Here is a 21,093-nt window from a genome sequence, read left to right as displayed (position 1 = left end):
TGTTACTCACCCACAGAACATAGCACAAAGGACCAAAGCTGATATGCAGCACAACAGAAGGCACCCAGAGCGGGCTTGACAGCCGCGTGCACCAGATGGCCTCAGCACACATGTCTTCATGGTCACTGTGCAGCCAGATGACCAAGCTTTCTGGATCTACGTGGAGGTTGAGTTGTGGAATGCCAAGATACCACATGTACAGCATAATTGTGCTGCGGGAGAACTTGGGTGACCAGAGCAGAAGAAGGAGTCAATTGCATTTTGCATGAATCCGGTGTTCTTAAGATTCTGCCACAACTGTCCATTACATCAGCTGTTAGCTGAGTACTTAAACACGCCTGATACACCATTGGTTATGGATGTTGTGACACCTTCAGGAGCATAATGTGTGCTTTAATGATTGTTCCTCTCTTCCAGCATCACGTTAGGATGATCTGCTACTACCTCCTCAATAGCCCACCCACTATTGCTCGGGGTCCCCAGGAAAATCACGTGGGACCACCTGGCCATACTCACCCCGTAAGGACAGCAAGAAATAAAAGACAAGAGCTATTAGAATATGCGGGATGCTCTGGAAGCATTCTATAAGATTCTTAGCTATGGAATAGGGACAAATCGTACAGCCAGAACTCAGATATTAGGACTGGATCAGCACCCGAAGATGGAAGGCAGTAGGTTGGTACTCCTCTGAACTAGTGCTTTGTCACTATGCAAAGGCAGCTGAGAGACCCGCAAAAAGCACACACATCAGGCTATGACTACCCACATCACCATACATTTCCACTCTCTTGTATACATGTCAAAAAGCTTATGTGTTGTTTCCTCAGTAAAATAGGATGAATATTTTAGTTTATTCCTGCTTTCATTTAATTAAAAATTTGAGAATTTTAAAAATCTGTTTGAAAGTATACAAAAGTATTAGTCCTCTGATGCACCTTCTGATTGTAATATACACTTCTATTTCATAACACTTTTTGACAAGTACAAGTAATTATTTGTTGAAGTATTATTCTGATCTCTCTCTCTCTCTCTCTCTCTCACACACACACACACACACTCTACATGAGGGCAGAGGCCATATCTGTAGTATCATTCTTCAATAGTGATATGTTGAGTAGCTGAACTAAACAACAGAAGTAACTCTCCATGGACTTCTCCATTGCACATCTGGGAAGACACATGTCTGGGCAGACTATGGCAAACTTCAACACCAAGCCTCTCAGAATCACATGCTCCTTTGAAAATACCCCCTCCTTGTACATGCACTGAAAATGTCCCCATTGACCCTCGTAGTAGGAAAACAGAATGAGAAGGAAAGAGAATAGGGTTGTTGGGAGAGGAGGTGTTTGGCCATTTAGCCAGTCAGATTATTACTATGCTGTGGAAAATAAGAAACGTATTTAGTATGCTAAGGCAAATAGGAAACCCAACAGTATAACAAATAATTTCCTGCAGGACAATTCAAGTAATCCAGACCTTAATTCTACTGCTCATGAAAAACTGTGTGAGCCCTAAAGACAGAGAGCCAAGACTGAGTTACAGTTTGCAAGGCCATCATGCTTCTTAGATTGCTCCAGGGGAAACTAATGGGAAAATTCAAATGAAGCCACCTGCTTTATTACATGTCAAAAGGGTCCCCCTCCCTCCTCCTTCCTGTGTGCAATTTATTCTCCTAACCTTACAGGATGGGAAATGGGATTTTTTTCAATGGATCTTTCTTTCAAAGGTCATCATCTTTACCAAGCCACCAAGCTTTTCTTTGAAAATAGACTTAGATGATTTGGGGGTCTAATGTGTTGGGCTTTATTTTTTTCTTTTCAATTTTCTTTTTCTAGAGATCCATTCTTGTAGAGTCATACCCCATTGAATAGAGCCAAACCTGGATATAATTATTTCCTCTGAGATGAAAACTGCCTAATATGGAAGAAACTATTGAAATGGAAATCTCAGAAAACCACCAACTCAAGCCAAAATTATTTTTACCAGCAATGCATTCTCCCAAGAGGCAAGCTATTAAAGCTTCATACAGAAACTCCTGTTTATAAGGCGCTTTTGTATGCATGCACAAGTGTGTGTTCTGTATGCAAAAACAAATGTTAACACCTTTATGTATGTATATTAATACACACATAATTAATACATTCATAATTATATATTTATACTCTTCAGAAGGAAGATATGCAGTAATTAGCAGAGAGAACAGAATCACCAACATCCAATTAGGATGGAAAGTGAAGTCATTTTTTAAAATTGTCATATATTTAATTAAGAAGGATCAGCATTTGGATGTAGAGCTACCAGTGGAGAATGAGGTGAGGTTTCAGGCAAATTGTTTCAGCGTCTGAATGCACACTCCTCTCCACACACACAAAAAAACTGCAGATGGACTCTCCACCCAGAACAGCTGCATGGTGAGTGGGGTCCCTCATTGCTCCATGCTTCTCTCCTTACTCCAGAGCCCCTGAAGGACATCCAGCCATGAGCCTTAGCTACAGGAAGTTTCTGGAGTCCAGAACTGTGCACAGGGATGTCATAGGAACATAGAACTATCTGCTGCCTGCTGCCTGCTGCCTGCTTGCCTTTGGTGGTGTTTTCAGAGACTAAGAAAGATTTTTCTTGGGCAGACTTTGACCGTGAAGCCCAGGAGGAGTCTGTAATAACCCCACCTGGCACTCACCAGGCAGGACCCCCATGGAGTACCAGATTGGTTTTGTTGTTGTTGTTGTTGTTGCAACTCTGTTTGGTTTTTGGTTGTTTCTGTTTTATTTCTTTTTTTTAATTTTTTCTATTTAGCCCTACCTTGACTTTTACAAGAAATCCCCTGGAATCATGTGTTCTAAAATCTGCAGGGTGTACTCTGTGCTCAGGAACCAGCACCCCTTCTGAGTCTTGTCGCTGCCTTTATGGTCCTCACAAGAATCACACTTGGTGACTTTTTTCAAGGCAAGGTTTAATCTGCCCATATTCTTCTTCCTGCTCTTCTTATTGCTTGGGGCACCTTTTCCCATCCTTCAGCCAGGTTTATCCCAGCCTTCTTTCTACATTCAGTTTTAGCTGTCTCTACCCTCTCCATCTCTTGGCTAGCATGGCTGACTCCCCTATGTGCTCCCTCAAGACTTTGTACCCTACTTGCTCTCTGACCTCATAGCAGCCCCCTGACCTCCACCATGACCTCCAAGCTCTTAGCAGGTAGATATTTATAGCCTTTATAACTATCACAACTAGCACAGTCACAAATTTTAAATGATGGCTAATTAGGTTTATTTAGATTTCCGTTCCCTATTTTGTATCTGAAACAGAGGGTTAGGTTATTTTATCTGAACGAACAAACCCCACATGTCAATGAAACAGAAAAATATCTTAAAAGAAAATCTTTTATTTCTTACTTAGACTATCTGTCAACCATGTGTCAGTTGGGGCCTATGTTCCATGCTGGCTTCATTCTAGGCTCAAAGCTGATGATGGCGTTAATGGTATTATTGGAACATTGCTGTGCTGTAATGACAAAGGAAAGATCTAGAGAGACTTACACTGTCAGGTAAGCAAAATGTGCTGGCCTGGAAGTGATACACTTCTCCGTCACAGTTCATTGGCAGGAGAGAGTCTTGTGGTCCCCACCCAATCACAAGGAGACAGCAGTCGAACTCTGGATCCTAGAAATCAGAGAACAGAATATTTGGAAATAAGCATTAATCACTTGAGAATACCTATTGAATAGCTTTACTTTAAAATCCTAGTGTGGAGGAGTAGGGGTGGCTTATTATACATAAACAAGTATTGTATTCACACTCGTCTTTGGAATATAAACCTAGCACTATCCCCACACTAACACAGGTGGGCGACTGGTCTCACACTCAGAATTTCCTACAACCTGGCATGATCTCGCTACTGAGCTTTTGTGAGCACAGAAACGGTTTCTTACACCTGGAACTTTCATTCTACTCTCCTCTGTTCCCTCCTGTTCCCACGTGACCGTGCCCTATTTACTTTTCAGAGTATGCATGCCTTCTTGCAGGAAGCCTTCCCTGGAAAGCCCTCGCATATATATCACTGGATTATAATTGAGAGCCTCTTTTTTCTCATCGCAGAGCCCTTCTGTTTTCTCACTGCTAGAGTTTGGCAGACTAATTTCGATTGTCCATCACCTCTCACTAGATTAAATGTCCCAGAAAAAATATCAATCTTGTCATGTTAATCTCTCCAACCCCGATGCCAAACACATATTAAATGCTCAAAAATTTTGCTGAAGGACTGAATCATTAATGATCATTCATATGAATAAACAAGATCCCAGCTGTTTCTTTACTGGTTTAAACTGACTCACTCCAATGTTCTGATTCCTCTGCTGCCTTTCAAGAGAAGAAGGATCCATTCCCTTTATTTATTATTGGGTCTAATCCATAGCCACCATCTAGTTCTTTTTCAAATGTACTTCTCTCCAACAATTTTTGCTTTACTTCTAGATTGTGAATACTCTTTTAGTAAAAGTCTAGTGCTCTGTACTCTGAGGTTTATAAAGATGCTGTACACACACACACACACACACACACACACAATCAAGGACTTGGTTTGTACCTTTAGAAAAGCTCCTATCACTGCTGCATTCCAATCTCATTGCCAGTCATTTTTTAAATCCCTTAACCTCTTACCCACTTAGCTGTCTCTAACCAATCATCAGAAGCATGAGATTTACGTAGAAGAAGATTCTGTTGGGTCATTACCCTTTGGGATAAGCAGAAAACATTTCCTTGTTATCTCCAATACTGCCTGAAATCCCCCCCTCATTGACATTCATTTAGTTAATCCCAACATTCATTCATTTTTCTTAATTTTTTTGACATTTATGTGCCAGATTCTGTGCCAAATATCGGTCATGGGTGTTAAGTTAAATCAGTCTTCTCACCACCACTCCAGAGTGATGCTGTTTGTCTCCTCAGTGAGATGGCTGTGACTGCTCCCTGCCTGTGCATGATGCTGCACTCCTCGTTGTTCCCCCCAGGGGAGACGTCCTACAATCCTTCCATTGAGCCATCCATCCCTGAAGACTGTTCTCACAGCACGCTGTACTCTCTAAGTACATCTAAGTACAATCCTCATCCCATGGTATAAATACTTATTTAATACCTTTCTTCTCCAACAGAGAAACAAGCTTCTCTGAGAGTATGGCTTCAGATAGTCTCATTTCCCCTCTGCTTCCTGGTTCTGCTACATTATTCAGATGCTTTATTAACAAGTAGTGAAATATATTTGTTGAATGTTTGGTGTGGTTGAGATCGAACTGAAAGTAAAATTATATAATTAGGGCTGAATTTTCCAATTCTCGGGCTAAGCATGTATGTAAGTCAGCTTTTCACTACCACAATTAAATATCTGTGGCAAGTAACATTATGAAGAAAAGAGGTGCATTTAGTTCACATCTTTGGAGGTTCAAATCCTAGTTCAAGCAGTTGCATTGATTTGATGTCTTGGAGGATGGATGGCAATGGCAAGGCAGGTACAGAGGAAGGATGACTTGGTGAGCCAGTATCCAGAGAGATTGTCTGGACCAAACTCATTTCTAACGTAGCAACTCTTTCCTAAGAACTCAAGAGGTCACACAAGAATTATCTTCTGAGGGCACACTCCCAGTGACCTAAGGATCTCCCATTAGACCCTACATAATTGTTCTACCTCCTCCCAACAGCACCACTGGGGGACCAAAACTTTAACACATAAACCTTAGTGGCACACTCATTAACATCCAAGCTATAGCAGCATATGCCTAGAACACTAGGGGGAGAAAAAGGACACTTAAAACTCTTTACCCAATTCCAGGACTTTGGGACGAAATCACACCACAAGTCGCAATTTCCATGCTAGGATACATGAGCACCTTGTGTTGTTTCAAAACACTGAAATTCTATTTCTAAAAAATTTCCAGAGTAGGAAGTTAATCTCCATTGAATTTTATAAATTTAAATTTATGCTCTCTAAAGCCTTACTCTAACCCATAACCCAAACATACTAACTTACGCTTCCCCAGCCTTCCACTGATATGCTAGCTACAACTTCCCAAACATGATTTTCCAATGAGAACCTCAATGTTTGAAGTGAAAGATAAACCAATAATGTGTGCTCAGCAAACATATGGAGACAGGAAGGAGTTCTCCCTGGGCCTGCCTTGGCTGATCACTGTAGGTGCTGGGGCAGTGTGTCAGGTGTTACTGAGGAAGCCTCATCTACAATAAGCCTCATCTACTACTTCATGAGCTCAAACCTCAGTATACTTAGCAGTTCCCAACTTTCAGATGGGTTTAATTCCAAGAGCACATTTCTTTGTCAGATTGTTTTAAAAACTCAAAGCCATTTTCCCACAGGAAAAAAAAAAGGCAAATAAATGAAAAATTTCTAGACTACCTCACCAAAACCCATGTTTTCCACAATTACAAAAGTAGACAATAATGCTGCAAAGATATTTCATTTGCTTTTAAATGCCAATAAAGCATATCCAAACAGGGAGAACAAAGCAAAATACATTTAAAAATCATATTTTTCAGTCTTTAATATCTATTAATACACAAAATATATAAGAAACAAAAATTCACTTTTGCATTGCTTGTTGGTATTCATGCTTTTTTAAAACAAGGTAATGTGCACTGTCAATCTCTCCCACTTCCTTTGTAGCTGGATATAAGGTCAACTAAAACAGTCTACTTCACAGCCCCTGTGCAGCTAGGCAATAATTAATCACTGTGTGGTTAACTCTGCCAGAAATGACGTGTAACTTCTGCAGCATGCCTTTAAAGCCATGTACACCTGCCCTTCAATTGGCTGTAATACGGAAATACTGGGGAGTGAGCCTAGACAGTACAATTGAAGGTGGAACTCTTGTGAAGCAAGGCCTCCCTATCACTCCCGAGCTATCCACACAGAAATTGCTGTGTCTCAGAAAAATAAATTTCTACCTAATCTGAGCTAGTCAGTTTACTAGGGCTTCTCTGTGATGATAGTCAAATACATATCTCAACCAATGCAAGCAAGAACGATGATCTAGGTGGAGAATTCCCCAGGCATTCTGAAAGACATACTATAGAACTACCAGGGGTGATGCTAACTTTAAAAAAAAATCTGCTTTAACACACTATTCTTTTTCTGGTGAATATTTGCCAAAATAATTCATGGAAATACTTTCTTTGGACCATATTCTACAGATGAAACCAAGAATCTTTTAACAAATCCCTTCCTCTCTTATTTGAACCCCAAGAGGTACCAGGCATTGGGCTGAGAGTATAGATATAAAGTTCAGTGAAGCATAGCATTTTGTCCACAAGGAAGTCACAGACTTATAGACAGACAAAAAAAGGAACAAATAATAGCTCTGCAATGTCTTAAGTGCTAGAATGTACTTATTTCCAAAACTCTAAGGAAGTACAAAAGTAGAAATGTCTTTTGAAAATTATTGGAAATTTTGTCTCAAAAGCTAAGGAAAGGAGATTTGGGGAGTCATAGCTAAAGGGTACATGGCTTCTTTTTGACTTGAAATTGTTCTAGAAGTGATCATGGAGAGGTGCACAATTGTGGGCATCCTAAAAGCCACTGAATTATACACTTCAAAGGAGTAAATTGCATGGTAAGTAAATTATATCTCAATAAAGCTGTTATAAAAGTACTTTAGAAAGATTCAGAGCTTCATTGGAAATAAATTGTAGCTAGCCTAACTTTTCCAATTTGAGTGGATGTATGCCTAGATACACATTTGTATATGTTTGATTAAGTCAAAATAAGGCTCAAAAGGTTTTATTTTGGGTCCAAGTTTGCTTTATGACAAAGAGCTGGAGGTTCAGGTATCTGTAGTACAGATTATGATTCAGAAATAAATCAAGGGGAAAAAAAGTACTTCAAAAAGTTCATGGAAACCAGAACTAAAAGATAAATGTATTTTCGTGCAAAAAAATGAAACATGTATTCTTCATGATATGAATTTTCCATGAACTTTTTGCAAACCCCTCATATGCACAGATTTCAAAAAAAATCTTTGCATCAAAATGAACAGGTTTCTATTTTATATTTTTTATAAATATACAATTTTATTTATTTTTTTTTTAGATTTATTTGAAAGAATTACAAAGATAGGTAGAGACACCGAGAAAAAGAGAGGTCTTCCATCCACTGGTTCACTCCCCAAATGGCTGCAAGGGCCAGAGCTGAGCTGATCAGAAATCGGGAGCCAGGAGCTTCTTCCGGATCCCCCATGTGGGTGCAGGGGTCCAGAGGGTCTTTGGGCCATCTTTTACTGCTTTCCCAGGCCATATCAGAGAGCTGGGTCAGAAGAGAAGCAGCCAGGACTAGAACCAGCGCCCATATGGGATGCCAATGCTTCAGGCAGGGGCTTTAACCTGCTGTGCCACAGTGCTGGCCCCCTCTATTTCATCTTACACAAACTTTTTGAAGTATTCTGGTATGTTTTTTTTTACCTATATTTATTTTTATTTAAAATCTATTAGAGAGAGTGAGAAGACAGAGAGAAGGATATCCCATTTCCTGGTTCACTCTCCAAATGTCCAAAACTGGAGGTTAGGATTCAGTCCAGGTCTTCCCCACGGGAGGCAGGAACACAATCACTTTAGCAATAATCACTGCCTTCCAGGGTCTGCATTAGCAGGAAGCTGGAATACAGAACCGGAGTCAGGAGCCGAACCCAGGTACTCTGTATAGGATACAGGTGTCTTAACCACCAAGTTAAGTGCCACTCCCTGCTTATATTTATTTACATAAATATTTATATCATACATATTGTTGTAACTGTTTCTGTATGAATATGTTTCTGTTTGTTTGTATTTAATGTATTTAATAAAATACCTGGGGTAGAGCATTCTGACGGCTCCAGCCCTGTGCCTGCACTATGCCATAGTATAACCCCAAGCATCATATGAACAAAGTTTGGAAAACACTTGTACACTTGAAGCTTCTCTTGAACTTCAGACATTGTTGTGAAGGAAAGTGTGCCTAAACCCTCAGCCTAGGAGAACGCCAGGGGCATGTGGACCTCAACTGTGCCCAACCCAGCATAGGTAATCCCCGGTAACCACAGACTGATGAGCTAGCCCCAGCTGCGAATGGAGGCCAGAGACCCTATCCGCCTAGCTCTGTGTCAAACAGTGATCTTTTTCTCCAATTTACACAAGACAAGTGAGCTAAAAAAAATGTCATTGGCACTTGTTACATAACGATATTTGTTATAGTTAACCGATAGAAGCCAAAGTAGTGATTATGATCAGTGAAGTTGGGGACATCTTGCTCACACACCTGCACACACACATTCACACACACACATTCACACTTTTTTTTTTTTGCCTTCTTAACTCAAAAGCCAACAGCTGACCCTGACACCTCCAATATAATGCTTTTACCTCTGCTGCATGCTACATACACAATGGCTCCCAGCTCTAGGGTAGAAAGAACAGAGATAAATGAAAGTCTTCCCCTTGGTAGACAGAGAAGCTTCAAGCAGCTTGCTCCCATTACCACAGCTGCTATCCTCGGCCTTTTGCTGCTGGTCCACATCCACATCTCAAAGCCACTTCTTTTACATGCCATGGAGCAAAATCGATACCATTGATCCAAGGAAACAATAGAGGCTCTGACCCATGGAGACAAACTCATTTTTCTCTTTCTCTAAAACCCATGCTTCTTTTTCAACTTCATGTGACCTGTTCATTCAACACTGAACGTGTGCTCAAAGCGATGGAGAAGGAGGTGACTGTTACGCCATTTTTGACTTTCCTTTATCCAAGACTTTGATCCATGCTTCATTCATCCAGAATGGTCTCTTAAAAGACTGACACAGGATTAACCAGCTTCCGTTGCTCCTTAGGCTGTCCCAGGACTAAAGAAGTGAGGGTTTACTTTACACAGATCAGAGGATGACAATTCTTTAGTTTGATTTTTGCAATCGTCTGTTTTACTAGATTGTGTCTGTATACTCAATACATCTTCAGTGGCTAACACAATATCAGGCACATGTGTGCCTGAAGACAATTCAAAATCTTACAGAGAAAATATATATCTTATAGACTCAAAAATCAGATATTCTGCAAATGATCCTGAAATTCAGATAACACAGCAACTTCCATTGCCATATATAGATATATATTGGTTATATTTATATATCTCAAAAAAGAAAGTGTAATAGATATTTTTCTTGTGGACTTAGACAAACATGGATTTGAATCTTAACTCCATTATTTTCTAGTTGTGTTCTTTGTTAATTAGTTCAGCTATCTGTGTTTCTTTATCAACTTATAAAATGGAGAAGATAAACTTATCACATACTTATTTTAAAATTAAAATGATTTAAATAAAACATCTAATAAATGGCAATAAATTGAATGATTTTTAAAGACCTGAATTATTTTTGGTGTTTTAGAAAATAGAAAAATGCATAACAATGTTCAAGGAAAAAAATGAGTATATCATTTCAGAGACCTCACTCCATTAGACTTTAGAGACTTATTTCTGGTGATTTAGTCACTCTAATCAGGTAACTATGGAAACTGTATACATGTGGCTAAATCAGAAGACCCCACACCTATCCTGCAGAAGCAATGGAAACTAGCCTATGTGGGCTTGTTGGTCCAGAAGACTTGTTGGATCTCTTGGTGTTCGCCCACTGTACTTCCAGGGAAGTGTCAGGTCTGATGAGGGGGCTGGATAATTGAATGTAAGTACTGTATTACATTGCTAGGAGTGATGATCTCTTTTTTTTCTCCAAAGATTTATTCATTTATTTGAAAGGCAGAGTTATAGAGAGGGAGAGTCAGAGAGAGAGAGAGGTCTTCCATCCGCTGACTCATTCTCCAGATGGCTGAAATGGCCGGAGCTGAGCCAATCTGAAGCCAGGAGCCAAGAGGTTCTTCTGGGACTCCCACATGGGTGCAGGGGCCCAAGGACTTGGGCCATATTCTACTGCTATCCCAGGCCACAACAGAGAGCTGGATCAGAAGTGGAGCAGCCGGGACTTGAATCAGTGTCCATATGGGATGCCAGCACTGCAGGCGGTAGCTTTACCAGATATACCACAGTGCCAGTCCTGATAATCTCTTAATCTGAATATTTGTCCCACTAAATCCAAAGACTCTGCGGTCCCTTATCAAGCCTCAGTCATCTCTGAATCCCTGGAAGGAACTTCATATAGTACCTGCCATTTAGCAGATGCTAACCAAGTATTTGTTGGTGGAAGGAATACAGGCCTACTATAATAGACTCACAGAAGTCATGCTGGCCTGTATCATCCTTTTTCGGTAAATAATAACAACCACTGACACCAAACAAAAGACCTCACCCTATATTGTGCTCTTTATTCTGTGTAATCAATATTGAACCAAGAGACTTCTACATTGGCCCATTTCAAATGCTATCTATGATTCCTACGGCTTAAATCATCAACCCTTTGGAAAAAACCAGCAAAGCAGTGTGTGAGCATGCTTACACACACACACACACTCACATGTACACATATTCACATGTGTATGCACACATATGAGTGAGCACCATGACTAGATATGTATTCTATGAATAGGGACAGACATTTGATCTCCCAGACAGGCGCATTCTTAAAACTATTCTTACCTGTATCCAGGGATCATAAATTTACATAAATTAAAATTTTGGAATCATGATTTTCTAAGGAATATTCCAGAAATGTTTTCTATATTTAAAATGAGCATAATATGGGCAGGTGTTGTAGTGTAACAGGTAAGACAGCCACCTGAGATTCTGGCATTTCATATAGGTGCCAGTTCATGTCTTGCTTCTCCACTTCTGATCCTACTCTCTGCTAATGGCCTAGGAAAAGCAGTGGAAGATGGCCCACATGTTGGGGCCCCTGCCACCTATGTAGGAGACACAGATGAAACTCCTGATTCCTGGCTTTGGCCTGGTCCAGTGCTGGACATTGCAGTCATTTGAGAAGTGAACCAGCAGATGGAAGATATATATATATATATATATATCCCTCTCTCTCTTTCCTTCTTCTTCCCTCTATGTAACCCTGACTTTCAAATAAATACATAAATCCTTTTTAAAAATGAAACAAACAAAGTGATTGCATCCACCACAAGAGATATCAATAGTTCAAGGTTGCCTGTGGCCTCGTTTTACAGTTTTCCCTGGATGAAAAACACACAGACTACCACGGCCATTTTAGCTTGGTAAATCTACATGCTGGGTTTCTCTTTGTTCACAGCTTGCAGGTGATTCTGGGTCCAAACATGACAACCACCAGCTTGAATCCACCCTAGCACCTAATACTCAGTGGGTCATCCAGGACAGAGGACTGCAGCAGCCACCATCCCAGATCTTTAGTTGCTTAATTTAGTTACCTCCTCTGAAAGCTACAAGCCAGGCCTGAGAGGCTATACATCCCAGCTAGATGTCAAGTCTTCAGGTAAGAGCATGCTTTTTAAACTGTTCCCCTGCACAAACTTACCATCAGTTTCTCAGGGTCCATTTGTGAATCCCATGAGTCTAGACATTAATCACCCTCCATCCTCCAAGTTTCTCTAATCCCTAGAAGCCAAGAGGTTTAGATTAAACATAGAAGATCCTGCCATTGGTCTCCTGATTCTTTTTTGGAAGCCCAAGACCAGTTCCCTCTATAGCCAGTGTTCAAAACCAGGAACACAAAGTTGCAACTTCGTCATGTGGTTATCTGTCAGTAAGGCAGTGGGGTAAACATCACTAGAGGATCAAACCAACCTCTTTGTCTCCCTTCACGTCTCATATCACTGTGATTAAATGCTTACTAGGCAACTCTTTTTTGATGGCGCCTAACACCGTTGAAGTTGTGTAATTACTTCATTAGTCTCCTCCCAGAGACTACAAACTTGATGACAGAGACCATGACTGCTTTTGCTCTCCTCATCCTCAGCACCTAGCACAGAGCCTGGCACACAGAAAGCACTCGGGGAAGACTTACCCAGTAATACAAGAATAGGTCTTGACATTGTTCCCAAAGGAAGTTGGTGTCCCACTCCCCAGGAAAATGCTCATTCCAGATCAGTCAGTTAGTAAATATTTATTGCTTGTGTCAATCATGGGGATTCTGAGTTCACTCTCATGTTCCAAGAGGATTAAACAATTTCTCAGTGCATATGGACAAGGCAGAGGAGGTCAGGAAACCACAGATAACCCTGGCTTGACCTGGGTAAGCCATAAGTCAACAATCCACAGAGAAGGGCTGTCTGTACTAGCTGAGAGAAAAGCATCATGGCAGGGGTTGTTCAACTTTGCAAGACCTCTCTGTGGTCCTCTGTTGAAGGAAGGGCCTCCAAATAGACACAGCAGGGCAGATGTGCAGCACAAAAGCTGGAAGTTCTGCTTCCGACTGGAAAGTACCCCCAACAAAGTCTGCTTTCTGAAGGACATCAATGAGGACTTGAAGAATTAGGGAAAGGGAGAGAACAAAAGGAAAAGGATAAAGGAAAAATCTTAGGGAGGAAGAAAAAGTGGGTCCGAAAGTATTTAACCAGTCAATCAAAGCATATTTTTAGCCCCAACTTACAAACCACTTCCTCTCCCAATAAGCTAGAACATCTCTCCTAAATCCTCACCTAATATTTGAGCAATATGGTTAGGACAGGATCAATTTTTCATATTTTACAGAGCCTAAAGAGAGTTTGCAAGAATCCAGCACAATTCAGAATCCACGGTTTTAGGCTGTGATGGATTTTTCAGAAATCTTCTGGGTCAAATGCTTGCCATTGGATAGGCCGTCTTTAATTTTCCCAATTTATGGATAATATAAGCTACTACTAGGCCTGTGCTTATCATGGAAGGATTAGAAGGAGCTGCTAAAAGTATAGCCTGGCCCCCTAACCATAGTCATATAAAATCTGCTCACGACCTAACAGCCTGGACCTTATACAAGCAATGTGGTGATTCCCAGACTCAATAGAATTTATTTCCAAAATGCAATGAATGATTTCCTCATGCCAGCTTATGTCCAACCTCCTCTAATCCTCACGAGTTGGGAGGTAAATGCTATCTTTACTTCCATTTTACTGGTGAACAAGAAGCAAAACACATCGATTGTAACTTTCATGAGACGGCACAGCTAATAGGTGGCTGAGCCGGGACTGTGAATCCACACATTGCATCCATGAAGCCTGCAATCTTAGTCTCTGTGTTTCAATGCCTATTTAATAGCCTCGCTATGCATTATTTTTAGGGAAGAAAGCACCTTATAGACACGCTTTTTATTTCTCCTCTAAACGGAAATTGTTTAGAAGGTCCTGGTAATCCATGACAATGTAAACCCCAAAGATGAGTATGCAAATCATCAGCCAGGAAGATCAACATCAAGCTCCTGGTCTGACTCACCTCTGCTGTGTTGTGCTCATGAGTTTAGCAGCTGAGAGGGGAAAACTCACACAAATCATTACCCCAAATATATAGGAAATGAGAATCATTCAGCTCTTATTCTCATTTTTTTTTTGACAGGCAGAGTTAGACAGTGAGAGACAGAGAGACAGAGAGAAAGGTCTTCCTTCCATTGGTTCACCCCCCAAATGGCCGCTATGGCTGGCATGCTGCACCAATCCGAAGCCAGGAGCCAGGTGTTTCCTCGTGGTCTCCCATGTAGGTGCAGGGCCCAAGCACTTGGGCCATCCTCCACTGCCCTCCCGGGCCACAGCAGAGAGCTGGACTGGAAGAGGAGCAAACCAGGACAGAATCCGGTGCCCCAACCGGGACCAGAACCCAGGGTGCCAGCACCACAGGTTGAGGATTATCCTAGTGAGCCGTGGCACTGACCCTCATTTTACACTCAATCATCTTTTTCCCATCTACTGGGGATCCAGTGTTGTAACAACTCTCACTCCTAGATAGAAGTGTTCATTTCCACCACTTCTCCAAGGAGGCAACAGGCAAAAAAAATGCACCATTTTGTGAACGGAATGGGAGAGGGAGCAGGAGTTGGGAGGGTTGCAGGTGGGAGGGAAGTTATGGGGGGTGGGGAACCATTGTAATCCATAAGCTGTACTTTGGAAATTTATATTTACTAAATAAAAGTTTAAAAAAAAAATGCATCATTTGTTAAGGGGAGACTTAGTACATCACAGGCCTATATGGTCTGTCCCAGTGTCTCAAACGAGCCTGAAGACTTCCTTCCCGCACCAGATTTTGAAAGTTGCATGAAGTGGGAGAACACTGAGTCTTTTCACCTTTGTGTCCCCCCACAGCACACAGTCTAGGGTGCAGCTTCCCAATAAGCTGTTCTCAATAATTATTCAGTGAATGTGAAATTGGCTCCTAGGCCACCAGCTGTCAATATTTCACCTCTCCGCCCCACTCCCTAGAACATTTGACAATATGGGACATTTTTTGGTTACAATTGGAGTGGAGTTGCTGGTAGCACTGACTGGGTAGAGCCCAGAGGGTCTGCTGAATGTCTTACAAAGCACAGGACAGCCCCCTCCATAGAGAATTCGCCAGCTGAAATACCAAAATCACAGAAAGTGAGAAACCTGTTCTAATCTAGCATTGCCCTTTTATAAGTGGAAACCTGAGACCTGGTAAGATTTCTCATGTATCAGCACGGTGACCCAGTCAGACCTGAGACGTGACTCCCAACCCAATGTCCATCCTCACTGAGAAATACTCCAGAAATCAGGACAGGTCTCTATAGGTCCCTCATGGGATTCCCCAGGACAAGCAGTATCTTATATCACAGCAACATTTCCTGATGTCTGCTTTTATTTTAAAAAATAATAACCAACATAGCCAGCGCAGCTTGGTGTATTTAAATGAGGAAAATGTTCTCTCTCTCTCTCTCTCTCTCTCTCTCTCTCTGTGTGTGTGTGTATCTTTAACCAGCTTTTTTCTTTAGTTTTCCTCAATCTGGTAAGGAATTGCTTCTTATCACTCATTTCTCTAAAGATGAGTGAACATCCGGTTAAATAGAGATAAATAGTGGCTTTTTTGGTTCTTTATCTAAAATATACATGGAAAACCTCAAATCTGCTAACTTTGAGTATTGGTTGCATTATTTTTTTTATCTCTAAAACCCTAGGTCAGACATGAGGAACTTGGGCACCTCTGGTAGCCACTGAGGGTTCTCCACCTTGAGTTGTTTTCCCAGCTGTTACAGGGTCCAGAAGGCAGAATGGGGAATGAGAAGATGCGATGTAAAAATCCTTGGGTCTGGACAGCTCTGCCGTTTAATTGGGCAAGTTAATTAACCTCTCTGGGATAGGAATTTCCTTTCAAAATGGATATTCTTTAAAAGGCAATAATTATAGTGCTGTTTACAAAAGCACAAGCTGAATTAAATTCTTCCAAAGAGAAGTAAGCCCAAACTTGATGAGGATGATAGATGTGTGCTTTTCACTGTCAACAGTGTTTTCACTTATTTCTTCTTTTCATGCTTCATGGAAGACTAAAAATATCAGGGCAAGAATGAACAGGTAAAATAGATTCCTTTTCTACCTCCTTTCAAGTTAACTGTTGCAACCTTCCAAATTTTTCAGATGCTACTACGTATTAGAAGGGTTTGCTCTGACAATCAACTTGCTGACTCAATTCTGTTAGATCAACAGATCCAAATGAGCATTGACTATCTGGTTATGCATTGGACACTGCACTGGACATCTCGGAAATAACAAATGGACAGACAGGAATGACTGACACAGACTCTATCCTCAGGATGACCACAATTTAGTGAGATGAAAAGATGCTATACTTTAAATGTTGTTTGACTCTCAAAGTTTTGTGTGCTAGAAGCTGGATCCTCAGTGTGATGATGTTGCAAGATTGTGGAACCTTTAAGAGCTGGGATCTAGTGGAAGGTGATTGGGTCATTGAGAGAATTTCAATTAGAAGGGATTAAGTTATTTCTCATGAGACCCTGTTAATACCTATGAGAGTGGGACATTAAAAAGAAAAAAAGGAGGGGCCTTCCCCAGTCTCTGGATCCCTGTCTCACTATGTGAGCTCTCCCCCTCTCATGCACACTCCCACCATAATTGCATCAACCATGGTGTGACACAGCTAAGTCTCACCAGAGATTTAACAGATGGATGAACCCAACCTTGGACTTTCATCCTCCAAAACTGTAAGCTAAATAAACCTCTTTCTTTTCCTTTTTTCTTTTTTTTTCTTTTTTTTTTTTTTTTTTTTTTACAGACAGAGTGGACAGTGAGAGAGAGAGACAAAGAGAAAGGTCTTCCTTTTTGCCATTGGTTCACCCTCCAATGGCCACCGCAGCCGGCGCACCGCACTGATCTGAAGCCAGGAGCCAGGTGCTTATCCTGGTCTCCCATGCGGGTGCAGGGCCCAAAGACATGGGCCATCCTCCACTGCACTCCCGGGCCACAGCAGAGAGCTGGCCTGGAAGAGGCGCAACAGGGACAGAATCCAGCACCCCAACCAGTTCTAGAACCCAGTGTGCCGGCGCTGCAAGGTGGAGGATTAGCCTTTTGAGCCTCGGCGCCAGCCTTTCTTTTCCTTTTTAAGGATTTATTTATTTATTTGAAGGGTGGAGTTACAGAGAGGCAGAAGAAGAGAGAGACAGACCCTCCGCCTGCTGTTTCACTCCCCAAATGGCGGCAACTGTTAGAGCCAAAGCCAGGAGCCAAGAACTTCCTCCAGGTTTCCCACGAGGGTGCAGGGACCTAAGCACTTGAGCCATCTTCTACTGCTTTCCCAGGCCATAGCAGAGAGCTGGATTAGAAGTGGAGCAGCCAGGATTTGAAGCAGCGCCCACATGGGATGCCAGCACCACAGGTGGTAGCCTCATCCTGTACACCACAGCACCGGCTCTGTAAACTTCTTTTCTTTATAGGTCCTCAGTCTCACGTGTTTTGTTATTGCAACAGAAAATAAACTAATACACAAGATAAGACCACACATGACCCACAAACCACATAGAGAGTGGTGCATATTATATGGAAGATGCAAGGTATTTATGTATTCCTTTGCTTCAAAAAACAGATACCGTTTCTGGCTGGCCACTGGGGAAAAACTTCATGGAGGTGGTGACATTAGAGGTGACCCTCAAGCTGGGAAAGAAATCAAGTAGAGCTGTCAGAAAGAAGCACAGTTCAGAAGAAAAAAAAATCCCAGTGACGGAAGGCAGAACATCAGAACACAAGAATAGTTTCCCAGGAGGACAGGCTGTACACAGGGGGCTAATACGAGCTCAAAATAAAATAGAGACAGGTTTTTAAAAAGGAAATGAGCCTTCCTTACTCATTAATCCATTCATGCCATAGTATTTTCTTCCTTCTAAAGGCAAGTGGGAGCCTCCTGGAAGTGTTGGAGCAGGACTGGGGTGTGCGATGTGCCTTCACAAAGGCTGTGCTGCAGAACAGGGAGGAGACCAGAAAGACAGTACGCAACCTGTTTGTTCACTCCTCCGCTTAAACTGGAAGCATAGGGTCTGATATGTAGAAGAATCTTAAAGGCCATCTCATGCGAGCTTGCATCCAGAGCAGGAATTCCTAGAGTTACACACTCACCTGAGTATCTCCCCTGATGAAGGTTGCTGTTGCACGGAACGACCCAGGGGGGGCTGGCACTGTGGAATAGCAGGTAAAGCAACCACCTGCAGTGCTGGCATCCCATATGGGCGCTGGTTCCAGTCCCGGCTGCTCCACTTCCAATCCAGCTCTCTGTTATGGTCTAGGAAAGCAGTAGAAGATGGCCTAAGTCCTTGGGACCCTGCACCCGCGTGGGAGACGTGGAGGAAGCTCCTGGCTCCTGGCTTCTGATCAGCACAGCTCTAACCGTTGCAGTTGTATGAGGAGTGAACCAGCAGATGGAAGACCTCTCTCTCTCTTTCTCTCTCTCTGCCTCTGCCTCTCTGTAAAATCTGCCTTTCAAATAAATAAATAAATCTTAAAAAAAAAAAAAAATGAGCCAGGACAGGAGTGATCAGCTCAACTCCACAGCTCAGCTCCCAGGAGGCAGAGGGGCATGGGAGAAAGCCTACAGCCTCTGTTGACAGCAGGGCTCAAATCCAGCTCTGTCCCTCTGAGCAGAGAAACCACAGGCAAGCTATTCTCTGAGTCCTGGTTTCCTTATATATGGAAAAATGAATGATGAGCCTCAAAATACAGGAATATGGCAATTGCTATAAAGTGAATTTTACAGTTCTTGTTTCATCTATCCATGGGATCTGATTTCAACTTTTAGAAATGACAGGACACATTTGCTCCTAATTTTGCAAGAAAGTATTAATGGACAGCAGCCATGTTCACACAAGTTTTCTCTTCCCTAAATTAGACATCGCCTTCCTCATCTGGCATATTTTCCAAAGCACTTATTTTTGCAATCCTAATATATGCACTGTGATGATGTCTAAATTCTTGATCTTTAAGACACAATTGTGTTTCTACACAGGGTGAGGAGGAGACATCAGCTTTCTCAAAAGCAGTCCTAATTACCTCAGTCCTTCTAATGAGTGAGTTTTCTTGGCAAAGGGGGAGAGAAGGGGTCACATTGATGATCTTTGCAGACTTCTGACCCCATTTTCATCCCCCCAGGCCCAGTCTGACAAGATTTCAAATGTAGTCTAGGACAAAGCTCTAGGGGAGAAAAATCTGAGAACCACTGGTGTAAGACACATGGATCAGTGTTCATCTGACTACCCAAAATAAACTAAGACTAACAAGACTAAAATAACTCCGACACTTTATGTTAAAGAGGCACGGATGAGCTCCTGTTAAGGCAGTGCATAAAACAGTGCTATAGTTTTCAGTACAATTATCCTGTCCTTGGGATCCAAGTATAGCTCTGGTGATAAGGGAAGAAGTTGTCACACAACCAGTGAGAGAGACCCTGGGTCCTTCCCATTACTGCAGAAAATAAGCCATCTCTGCCTTTGGGAAACTGGAGCTTCTTTTCCAACTGACCTGTGGCCCATGGCAAACAAGCTTAGCAATGCACATTGATTTCTTACTGCAGATCATGCTCTATGTATAGCCTTGGGTATAACAAAGTGATTAATACAGCATTGCTTAAGATCTGGCTAAGGAGATTGACATGAACAGTCAACATTTGGCAATACAGTTGGCCTTGGTATCCAAGGTTTCTACATTCAAGGTCTTAACAAACGTTGAATAAAAAATATTCTTAGAGAAGTACATCTGTATTAAACACATACAGAGTTTTCTTTGTCATTATTTCCTAAACAATGCAGTATAACAGCTGTTTATGCAGGATTTACATTGCATTAGGTATTGAAAGTAAATCTAGAGATGAGTCAAAGTATATATAAAGTTGTACATTATTAAGCTTTATGCAAATTGTGCTCCATTTTACATAAAAGACTTAAGCATCTGAGGATGTTGGTGTTCTCAGGAGTCCTCGAACCAATCTGCCTCGGAAGACAACTGTGTACCGCACTAGATGTACCAAAGATCATCAAAACATAGATTTTGCACTTCAAATCCAGGATTAGAGAAGGGGGGCATAGAAAATTAAGGACAAGGACAAATAAAACTAAATTAATGTAGTTGGATGAAGATGTACTTAAAGCAACCTCTGGGGACTTGAAGCAGTCAGGAAGCCTTCTCAGATAGCAGCATAAAGGCTAAAGTTTCACGAAGATTTCACCAGGCTCAAAATTCATAAGAGAATTCCAGATTAACGGAATTACATATTCAATGCCAAAGAATTTCAAGAAAAAAAGAAAGTTTTCAAATCCATAAGCAATGTGGTTTCCAAAATAAGAAATTACATGAGATGGATTACAGGGAAAATCCCCCTGCAACTTCATGGAGAATGAGTTGGAAGAGAGAGACCACAGTGAGGGAGAACAGTGAGAGAAATGTTGCCCAAGCTCAGATCAGAAATGAAGCCCTGGATTAAGTCAGTGGCTTCAGGAGGACAAAACAGATGATGGATTTGATAAACATTTTAGACAAAGAGCTAAATTGAGATGTGTTGTACCCCTGTGTAATGGTGTAGTGCCACCACAGAAGGGAGTAACAATTAAGAATGGATCCTAGGGACTAGAAGTGTGGTGTAGTGGGCTAAGCCTCCACCTACTGTGTCGGAATCCCATATGGGTGCCAGTTCATGCCCCAGCTTCTCCTCTTCTGATCCAGCTCTCTG

At 41.7% G+C, this 21,093-nt stretch overlaps 1 long non-coding RNA gene across 3 annotated transcripts in view; it reads right to left on the bottom strand.

Annotated features, from left to right (window-relative positions):
* LOC149126336 (uncharacterized) overlaps window positions 1–3,655 on the bottom strand; it is a 114,191-nt gene extending 110,536 nt beyond the window's left edge. For 2 of the 3 annotated variants that reach the window (XR_016235926.1, XR_016235927.1), the window contains exon 1: window positions 3,531–3,653. This is a non-coding gene — a long non-coding RNA (uncharacterized LOC149126336). Of the gene's footprint in view, window positions 1–3,530 lie in introns of all 3 variants that reach the window. The other variant, XR_016235928.1, reaches the window with a different exon arrangement.
* Window positions 3,656–21,093: the final 17,438 nt, after the last annotated feature.

Source organism: Oryctolagus cuniculus, chromosome 6 (genome assembly GCF_051225735.1).
Source record: "Oryctolagus cuniculus isolate XC-2025 breed Fujian yellow rabbit chromosome 6, ASM5122573v1, whole genome shotgun sequence".
In the NCBI taxonomy this organism is placed as follows: Eukaryota; Metazoa; Chordata; class Mammalia; order Lagomorpha; family Leporidae; genus Oryctolagus; species Oryctolagus cuniculus.
Note: the sequence above shows the minus strand (reverse complement) of the source record. Positions and strands in the feature narration are given on the sequence as shown.